Below are 10,356 nucleotides of genomic sequence, written 5' to 3'. Positions count from 1 at the left end.
CACAAACAATAAAACAATTGAGAGGATTCTTGGGGCTGGCTAGGTACTACAGGAGGTTTATACCACACTATGCTCTCATCTGCCAACCCCTTCACAAGGCCTTGAAGAAAAATTCCTTTGCATGGGAGGAATAACAACAACTAGCTTTTGACAAACTCAAACAAGTCATGTCTCAACCTCCCTTACTGGCTCTACCAAATTTCTCCATCCCTTTCACTTTGGAAACTGATGCTTGTGATACTGGCTTAGGAGCTGTCCTCATGCAACAAGCACGCCCCTTGGCATACTTCAATCGTGCTTTGGGTCCAAAAAATGCAGCTCTATCAGTCTATGAGAATGAAGCACTTGCTATCATGGAATCCTTGAAGAAATGGAGACACTATTTTCTGGGCAACAAGCTCATTATCAGGAAAGATCAGTGCAGCCTCAAATACATTGCAAGTCAACGGCTGCTTGAGGGAATTCAACACAAATTGATGCTCAAACTCCTGGAATTTGATTATTCCATCCAATACAAAAAAGGTTCTGAAAATACTGCTGCAGATGCTCTTTCCAGGAAATACCAGCCTTCAGACACAGTTGGGGAACAAGAACACTGTCAAGCTTTAGCTGTAGTTGTTCCTTCCTGGACACATGACATTAATACTTCCTATTGTAATGATGAAGTGGCCTCCAAACTCCTACAAGAGGTAACAGTTGCCCCAACCAACCATGCTAATTATTCTGTTCAATCTGGCATCCTTAGGTACAAAGGAAGAGTATACATTGGCATAGCAACTGATCTCAAGCAGAGGGTGTTTGACTCCTTCCACTCTTCCATCTTTGGAGGGCATTCTGGAGCAAGAGTTACTTATCACAAACTCAAACACAGCTTTTACTGGCCCAAGATGAAACAGTATGTAGCAGAGCAAATTGCAGTCTGTCCTGTTTGTCAAATCTCAAAAACAGAAAAGGTCCAGTACCCTGGATTATTGGAACCATTAAATATTCCCCAGAAGAAATGGTCTGAGGTGAGTCTTGACTTTGTGGAAGGTTTACCTATGTCCAAAGGGAAGAATGTGATATTAGTGGTAGTGGACGGACTCACAAAATATGCCCACTTTCTTCCTCTGTCTCACCCTTAGGCAGTCCAAACAGTAGCTGACATATTCATCAACAACATCATCAAGCTGCATGGTCCTCCAACAGTGATCACTTCTGACAGAGACACCATATTCCTAAGCAAGCTGTGGAAGGAAATATTTGATGCACTAAAGATCTCTCTGCATTTCTCTACTGCTTACCATCCTAAATCTGATGGGCAAACTGAGAGGGTCAATCAGTGTATGGAGCAATACCTCAGATGCATGGTCTTCCAGCAGCCCAAGAAATGGATTGATTATCTTCCAGCTGCTGAATTCTGGTACAACTGTAGCTATCATACTGCAATTAAGATGTCACCTTTTGAGGCATTGTATGAGTATGCCCCTCCCCTATTGACTGAACTACCTGCAACCTCCTCTATGACACCTGCTGCACAAGCAACTCTACTGGACAAATAGAAAATGCTCTTGATCCTGCAGCATAACTTGGCTAAAGCCTAGAAGTCTATGAAGAAGTATGCTGACTTGCACAGGACGCCGAGGTCTTTTGATCTGGGGGACATGGTCTACTTGAAGATGTTGCCACAAAGAGAAACAGCACTGGGTGCAGGCAACCCTTTGAAACTGGCCTCTAAGTGGTATGGACCTTACAAAGTGATACAGTTGGTGGGAAAAAGAGCTTACAAATTGCAGTTACCCGAAGGCACCTTACTGCATGACGTTTTCCATGTTAGCCAGCTAAAGAAGCACCTTGGCCCCAAAGCTATTCCCTCCAAGAATTTGCCATTGGTAACTCCAGCAGGTAAAGTCAAGTACTACCCTGTGGCTCTTCTTCAGCAACGCCAAGTCCCTCGCAGTGCTAGTGACTATGATGTTGCGGTGCCTCAATGGATCATCCAATGGGAAGAATGACAGCTGATGAAGCCACCTGGGAAGATGCCGACTTCATCGCCAACACATTCCCAACCTTCAAGCCCTGAGGTCTTGCCTCAAGGGGGGAGCATTGTCAGGACAGTCACCTGATGAAGCGACACTTCTTCAGTTATCGGATGGCTCAGAGAGATTCCGACAAGATCCAACGGTCCATGGCAATCGTGTTTAATTTCTGTTTTTCCCGCCTTAATTATCATTAGCAAGTCTGTAATCGTATTTACCAAACTAAGCGTGACCCTGTCCTGGTATATAAAGGGCAGGGGTGGGTGGATGGGAGGCACGCTATGCAATATGAAACCCTATTTTCCTGTTTATCGTCTTCCTCCCTCTATCGACGAGCGCCGCCGGAGCGTCTCTCTCCTACCTCTTGCCTAAATTCCGGTCAGTGAGAACCGTCTCCTGACAGTGTGTGGGGTCGATCCGACTTGGTCCTGCCTTTGGCAATGAGGGGAATGCGAAATGTTGAATTGTTGGAGCTAGCAATCAAACTACTAATTTTTCCTGGAGAATTTTTCTTCCATTTCATACAACATTATGAGTACGATGTCCATGTGTCTCTGGGAGTTTCTTCTCTTATCCTCTGTTCCCTTTCTAGCCCCTAAAATATTTGGCTACTTTACAATTTAGTCCCTCGGGAACTATATATCTACAACATCCACAAGTATTCTTCTAATAACTCAACACTCTCCCTCAAGATGGGGCAAATGCATCATACAACCCCATCTTGTTACACAAAACAGAGAATAATTTATCAGGTAAACCTTTAGTCAAAATATCCGCAAGTTGATTTCATGAACTCACATAGGGCATGCAGATAATTCCTCGATCCATCTTCTCCTTGATGAAATGCCTATCAATTTCAATATGCTTTGTGCGGTCATGTTGGATAGGATTATTTGCAATGTCAAGTGCTGCTTTATTATCACAATATAGCATCAATGGTTTTGACTCAAACAATCCCAGCTCCATCAAAAGGATTCTCAACCACAACACCTCACATACTCCATGCGCCATAGACCTAAACTCTGCTTCAACCGTAGAACGCGCTACCACACTTTGCTTTTTACTGCGCCAAGTTACTAAATTTCCTCCAACAAAAGCACAATAACCAGATGTTGACCGCCTATCATCTAAAGCACCAGCCCAATCTGCATCTGTGTAACATTCCACTTGTAGATTGCCATTAGATGAATATAGCAGACCTCGACTAGGGCACCCTTTGAGATATCTAATAATTCTGATTATAGCATCCATATGACGTGTTCTAGGATCATGCATGAATTGACTAACCACACTAACAGCAAATGCAATATCAGGTCGAGTATGGGAGAGATAAATTAACTTCCCAACAAGTCTTTGATAACGCTCTCGATCTACAGGTGATCCAGCTTCACTCATGAGACGATGATTTCGCTCAATTGGTGTAGGAGCTGGACGACATCCAACTAATCCAGTTTCTTTTAATAGGTCTAAGACATATTTCCGTTGAGATATATAAATACCTTTTTTTGCTTCTAGAGACTTCAATTCCAAGGAAATACCGCAATTTCCCAAGATCCTTGACTTCAAATCCTTGAGCAAGTTTACCCTTGAGATGTTCAATTTCCTCTTCGTTATCCCCTGTAATAACAATGTCATCAACGTAAACTATTAATATGGCTAGTTTTCCCTCATGGCGTTTATTAAACAGAGTATGATCAGCATTACTCTGTTTGTAGCCCATTTGAATTATAGCTCGTCTGAATCTATCAAACCAGGCCCGGGTGACTGTTTAAGACTTTATAAAGATCGATACAGTCTTAAGACTTTGCCTTCGGTTTGGCTAGTGTCAAAACTAGGTGGTATATGCATATAAATTCTTCTTGTAGATCCCCATGAAGAAATGCATTCTTTACGTCAAGTTGATGAAGCTCCCAACCAAGATTAGATGCACAGGAAATCAAAGTTCTTATTGAATTCATCTTGGCCACAGGTGCAAAATTTTCTTCATAATCAATTCCATATGTTTGTGTATAACCTTTCGCCACTAAACGAGCATTATATCGTTCCACTTTACCATCAGGATTTTGCTTGACTGTAAATATCCACTTACAGCCAACAGGTTGCTTTCCACGAGGGAGTTCAACTAGCTTCCATGTACCATTCTTTTCCAAGGCTTTCATTTCCTCCATCATTGCAGCCTTCCACTTGGGATCTTGTATAGCATCTCTCCAGTCTTTCGGTAGGGATGTAGAGTCGAGAGAAGTGAGGAACCCCTTGAATGATGAACTGCAGTTTTCATAAGATACAAATTTTGCAAGATCATGCTTATAGCCAATACAATCTTTAAGATGTGCTGGAAAATGTGTCAGTCTTATTGGTTTTCGTAAAGCAATAGGATAATCAACTGATGAAGAGTTCAGTTCTGTCACCAGATTTTCTGCTCCTTCTCCTGTTGCATCACCAACAGAACCATCTCGCGATATAGGATCAGTATGGGTTGAAGTACTAGAAGTATGCTCGATATCTCCTCCTGTCACTTCAACCTCTTGTTGTGGCAGTGATTACGCACATTCCTCCGGAACAGTTGAGTCATTGTTTTCATCATTTGTACTTGCATTTTTCTCTTCTTCCACTTCAGGTTGGGTCTCAGTAGTGTCTAGGAAAGGAATCAAGACTTGACCAGCACGAAGTGGTCCTTCATTAACTTTCTCCCCCTCATTATCAATTTCCGGAGTAATTTTGTTGGATGAGATGTAATATGGCTCTTTTTCTCGAAAGGTAACATCCATACTCACGAAGAAGCGCTTTTCAGTAGGACTCCAACAACGATAGACCTTTTGAGTAGGAGAATATCCAACAAAAATACACTTGATAGCCCAAGGATCAAGTTTTCCGATAGAGTTCCTGTAATCATGAATAAAGCATGTACAACCAAATACTTTTGGAGGCACAATAAATGAATTAGTACCACTTAGACATTCAATTGGAGTTCTAAAATTCAAAATTCTAGTTGGCATGCGATTTATCAGATAAGCTGCTGTTTTAATGGCTTCTCCCCAAAGAAATTTTGGAACATTCATTTCGAACATAATAGATCAAGCAACTTCTAGTAGATGCCTATATTTTCTCTCAGCTACTCCATTTTGTGCTGCAGTATCCACACAAGTAGTTTGATGTATAATGCCATTGGATGATAGAAAATAGTCAAAGTCTTTGTTAACATACTCTGTTCCATTATCAGAACGAAGTACTTTGATTTTTGCATTATACTGATTACCAACCAAAGCATAGAAATCCTTAAACGCAGACAGCACATCACACTTTCGTTTAAGCACATACAGCCATGTACAACGGCTAAAACCATCAATAAAAGTTACAAACCAGCGCTCTCCTAACAGAGAGGTTACGGTAGAGGGACCCCAAACATCTGAGTGGACAACCTCAAAAGGATCTCTACTTCTTTCATTACTACTAGGATAAGTGGCTCGTGTGTGTTTCGCTAGTTCACACACATCACATACCAACTTGTCCTTACAACAAGTTGCAAAATATGAGGGGTACATAATTTCTAGGACCCGAAAAGACACATGCCCAATTCCAATCCCAAGTATTTTCCCTGTCTTGAGTTCCTGAAATACACAGAATTCAGGCTCAAACCAAGCTCCACAGATCACAAAGGATCCTCAATCAAAAGAGCTAGCTCTTCTCCAAGAAATTCCCAAAACTGACGATAACTGACTCCGGCGCTGCAACCTTCAGAGACAAGAAGGTGAGTACCTTGGATGGAGAGAGTCTCCTCCCCCTTTCTTTGTTCCCTAGCGACGGCGGCGGCCGGAGTCAGTCATCATCACGAAGGCCATGGTCTTCATCCGGTTCCTCCTCATGTCCCTCATCTCTCCCGCTAGATAACGGGCGTATCTTCGTTCCGCCTCCACCCTAGTGGGGTATCCCTTGTAGCTATTGCCGCTGAAACGGTGCACCTATCTCCGACAGTCCTCCCAGTCGTCGTAGACTCCAGGAACCCTCCCCTTGTACACGACATATGTCGTCGGCATCTCCATTCACAAGACAAGTAAAACGTTAGTACCAATGCAATGAACAAGTGCCAACTCAAATAAGAGACAAGTAGTATGAACTAAATAGCATGTGCCTCATACTTTGTTGGTCTAAATAAATAATAACATACAGGGATGGGGTCAGTGAGGCTAGGTAGGATGCACAATAGATTGATATTTGTGGCCATCACACCAAGCCTCACTGGCCCCACCCCGGAGTGTACAAGTGACCGAACATTTTAATCATCGGCCAATGCAATTAAGAAGTGTGAACTCAAATAGAAGACAAGTAGTACGAATTAAATAGCGTGCCTCATACTTTGTCGGTCGAAACAAATATTAACATCCAGGGATGGAGTCAGTGAGGCTAGGTAGGATGCACAATAGATTGATACTTGTGGCCGTCGCACCAAGGCTCACTGGCTCCACCCCCGAGTGTACGAGTGACCGAACATTCTAATCATCGGCGAACTCCAAATACGAGGCAAGTAGTGGTCGAGTAAATGCAAATAATTATTAAGCTATGTACGCCATAATCTTGAAATATATAGCAAAGTAAATGAAACTATAGACACATGTTCACATGCACATTCATACAACTAAATAAAAGCAACTAGTCGATTCTATGGGAATATATAGCAATTATTACAGTACGGAAGTTCAAGGACATATCGTTCAAGCTTTAGCAAGTGTTCCCGTCGTAGGATCAGGTTGTACGCCTAGGGGGGAATGGACGGCAGCCCTCAAGCGAGTTGAACGGCCTCTCATCACGCGACATCTCCAAGCGGAGTTCTATCTCGTCATTAGGTGGTAGACCGTAGCCGTAGAAGAACTCGCCAGACCTATTGTTGACATCCTGCAGGATTATCGTGCAAATGAACTGCTGGATGCGACCCTAGTTCTTTCTAATCTCTCTATCAGGGACATCCGCCATGTTTGCAAACCTGTTTCTGAGATTCTCTGGCAGCACCATGTCATCTGCGTACTTTATGTACTCCTGCATCTGAAGGATGGCGTACCACGCGTCCATCCCATTGTCGGGCGTCGACTGCCTGAGGCAGGGGAAGTTGATTGTGTGGGTTAAGACCAAGCCTCCTCGGGATTTCCTCTCTACTTTGAGGGGGCCTGCCTTGTTGGCGAAGCCGGTGAGAGCATCATTGAGAAGGGCCTTGATGTGGGTGTAGTCTTTCTTGTGGTCCCTACCCGAGTCGAGATAGACTGCATGCGAGTGTTGCGGGTGCACGACGATGAGGGTGAAGAACTTGTCTCTGCGGAAAACATACGGATTAACCTTTGGAAATGCAAATGGAGATATAGGATAGAATGGTAATGGGGGACTAGCGAGTGATTACTTACTCAGGGAAGTAAGGGATGAGAATGGCGCCCTTTTTAATGTTCGCCAGCATGAAATCCTCGACCTGCTGGGTGGCAATCGCCCGATCCCCAACGTTGCAGATGATGCTCTCCCGCATATAGAAGGGGTCCATTATCGCGATGGTCGGCGTCTCCTCCTTAACAATCTGGGCAGACAAGCTAAGCACAACTAGGCGAACCACACTAAAGTGGAGCGCTTGCATGCGATAGATGCTGAAGATGTCGTTGAACCGGATGAAGCACAAGTCCGCGGGGTACTTCTCGACGAAGTTCATGCCAGTTGGCACCTTCGCCACCAAGAGAGGGTAACCAGGATCTTTTGATTTGAGAAGAAGGTTCTCCACATGCAAGACAGTCTCATGCAAGCTCCTCATATCCGGGGTGAGTTTCTTCACGACATGCTCCGGCAGCATCGGTTGACCCAAGTGATGCAGAGGTCGCCAATTGTTTGGCAACTTGTCAAGGAGTGGGACCTTGTCCTTGGATATGGCCGCCGCCGCCTTGTCTTGGGCGTCCTTCTTATTTTGCCTCTTCCTCTTCTTGGGTTGTACTGATGGACCCTCCATCGCCGTAGTGGCCGTAGCACGGAGTGTGTTTGGGCTCAACATATTTTTGACGGCGGCGGTGGCGACCTCCTCAGGATTTTCCTCCTCAGCCGTTTCTTGAGAATCGAACAGCTTCTTGGAGCACACATATTTCAAGGCCGGCGCATCCTCATGGACAACTTGTGAAGACGTAGGAATATCCCATTGGAAGTTGTCACGTTCGTATTCCTCGGCCTCTGGCGCAGCTGGCTGTTGTGGTGGGGCGCTGACCTCTGGCGCAGCTGGCCGTTCTGGTGGGGCGATGACCACGGGCGCCGCTGGCTGTCATGGAGGGACGCTGACATGTGGCGCCGCAAGGTGCTTGTCTTTGCTTGCCGTCGACCCCGAGTAGGTGTTGATCCGAATTAGGGTCTTCGGCCATAGCAGTACCCAACCCTTCAGTGAGGCCAGATTCAACGGGCTATCGTCATCGGCACCATGCGGTTGATTAGGAGGAAACAAATCCTCATAGACCGGTAACGCCCGATCCACTTCAACCCGGTAAACGTCATCCGCCATATCTCGTGTGTGCCACTTCTTATCCAGGGGCCGAAAGATGGACCCCCTCGCGACGTCTTTGAGTTCGTCGTTTACTCTCATCAGGAAGGTGCATGGCGTTGAGAGCGCCTGCGAGAACATGTGTATGGCGTTAGAGAGAGGGCAAGGATGACGAAACTAATATATTAACTTGATGTACACATTAGTTAATTACCGTGAGGGCGTTGAGCTCGGCTAATGTCGACGGGCCAGCACATGCGGCGGCGGGCGTGCAAGTGACGGAGGGGCTGCTACCCGGCATGGACGGTGAATCCCTAGCACCAGCGACATTGCCGGCGGCCGGAGGAGTCTCCATTATAACATTGTCATTGCCGGCGGCCGGAGGAGTCTCCATTATAACATTGTCATTGCCGGCGGACGGCGGCGCCATCGAGTTGCTGCCGTCGAAGCTAACCACTTGCATTTCCGGGGGGGGCCTTGTTTGCCACCCTCATACCACGCGCGTAGAGCGTTGAAATCTGCTTGGACTGAAGCGGCGACTTCAGCTTTGACTTCAGGTACGAGTGTAGCTTTGAGTTGCGGTACCAGTTGCGGTACCAAACCAGCTTGGACTTGGGCTAGGATTGAATCCCTCATTTCCTCTGCCTCCCGCTGCTTCCTCTCATTGCGCGCATTTTTATCGGCCGCAGACGACAAGCCGTAGTGATCATGCCTGTGGCCTGTACCGGCGCCAGCCACACGGCCTCTATGCGGCCTTCTCGTAGGTGAATGCTCATTGACGATGTTTAGCGCCCGTACGAGAGGCTTGTCCCATGCTACCCTGCCCGTCGACGCCTGGGACGAGGAGCCTTCGTCACCTGGTTGAGAAAGTCTTTGTCTTTCTTCTTCCTGCGGAAGAAACGTGAACCATTTAGAAATGTTGCTACTATTATATGAACGATACTTGATCTAATAAAACCGGTAAATTGCTTACCAGTTTTTTCTCCAACGACAGGACCTTCTGGTCGTTCGTGAACCAAATTATGTCGGTTACGACCTTGGGGTCCGTGACAAGTTCCCCGGTTAGTTTCTTCTTATGGTACCGCGACCTGATGAATCTTCTTTCAAGCGGGTCCTTGTACTTGAGCCAGGGGTTCTCAATGCCGGCATTTACATACGCCTCATCCTCCTTCGCCCAATAGGGCTCCTTTCCCTCGTACCCACGGCTCCCAAGGTTGTGGTTGCCGATGTTAAGCTCCCGCATTTCCTTCCCCCACAACTTGCGATTCTTCGTCGCTTGTAGCTCTTCATTGGCCACAAAAGCATCAAAGTCTGCCTGGGAGACATGCGAAAAGGCAGAGTGGACCTCTTCGAAACCTTTGCCGTCAGCAATCATCTTCCGCACCATGTACTTATAGCCGCTGAGGTGTTTGGTGAACTTCAAGAGGGCTTGTGAGTTCACAATGTTCTTGGATTCATCAGTGGAGGCGTAGTCGCCTAGGAACTTGTATCGTGAGTGCAACCTCGCAATGAGCTGGGCTCGCAAATGCGCTTTGCTCTCAGCTCGGAGATCCGTCTCGTTGAGATTGATGACCTCTCGGAGGATACATGCCAGTTGGTTGCCGTACCCCTTGGCAACATCCTTAGGCTCCACCGGCAAACCACTGGCGGGGTCCACCTCTTTGACTGTGTCTCTGCCGGTGCCGACTGTGTTTTGGCGCCTTGCCTTCCGCGGCCTCTTGGCTCCACTTGTCCCGGTGGCAGTACTCCCGGTGGTGCCGCTAGGATCGTCGCCGCTTGTCTCGCCGCCACCCCCGGCGGCGCCGGTTGCCTCATCGCCGCTAGACTCGTAGGTACTACCCCCGGTGG

General features: G+C 46.5%; 1 long non-coding RNA gene across 1 annotated transcript; it reads right to left on the bottom strand.

Annotated features, from left to right (window-relative positions):
* Positions 1-3,205: 3,205 nt before the first annotated feature.
* LOC127333580 (uncharacterized) lies at positions 3,206-5,818 on the bottom strand. Its single transcript, XR_007871374.1, has 2 exons — positions 3,723-5,818; positions 3,206-3,635 (listed from the first exon to the last, which is right to left on the bottom strand). It is a non-coding gene; the product is annotated as an uncharacterized lncRNA (long non-coding RNA).
* Positions 5,819-10,356: the final 4,538 nt, after the last annotated feature.

This window comes from Lolium perenne, chromosome 2 (genome assembly GCF_019359855.2).
Source record: "Lolium perenne isolate Kyuss_39 chromosome 2, Kyuss_2.0, whole genome shotgun sequence".
Taxonomy (NCBI): Eukaryota; Viridiplantae; Streptophyta; class Magnoliopsida; order Poales; family Poaceae; genus Lolium; species Lolium perenne.
Note: the sequence above shows the minus strand (reverse complement) of the source record. Positions and strands in the feature narration are given on the sequence as shown.